Source organism: Aptenodytes forsteri, unplaced genomic scaffold (genome assembly GCF_000699145.1).
Source record: "Aptenodytes forsteri isolate BGI_AS27 unplaced genomic scaffold, ASM69914v1 Scaffold518, whole genome shotgun sequence".
NCBI classification, from domain to species: domain Eukaryota; kingdom Metazoa; phylum Chordata; class Aves; order Sphenisciformes; family Spheniscidae; genus Aptenodytes; species Aptenodytes forsteri.
This window is the reverse complement of record NW_008795773.1, coordinates 202,603-202,971: the sequence shown is the minus strand read 5'-3', so window position 1 is coordinate 202,971 and position 369 is coordinate 202,603.

Genomic DNA, 369 nt, shown 5'->3' with positions numbered 1-369 from the left:
TCCAAAATAGGAGCTTGGTCAGCAAGAGGTCCCTTTGGGCTGCTCTGGCTTTGCCAAATGGGCTTGTTTTTCAGGGAAAAGCCTCGGCCGGGTTGTGCAAGCGCAGGTGTGAGGCGGGGGGGTGCCGGGGCGGGTTCGGTAGGGCTAAAGGAAAGTTGAGCTGCAGGTGGAGGTGAGGAGGAGCAGCTGTGATGAGCCTTGGCACTGCCGGGTACAGAAAAACCCTGCTGCTTCCTTCTTTCTCTTATTGCAGCTGATGGAAGAAGCGTTTTTTCCCAGGGGGTTTTTGGGCAGCGAGGGCTCGGGGTGCCCACACCGTGTCTTCCAGAGGTCAGTCCTACAGCGGCCGTGGCGTCTGGTCCACACCTC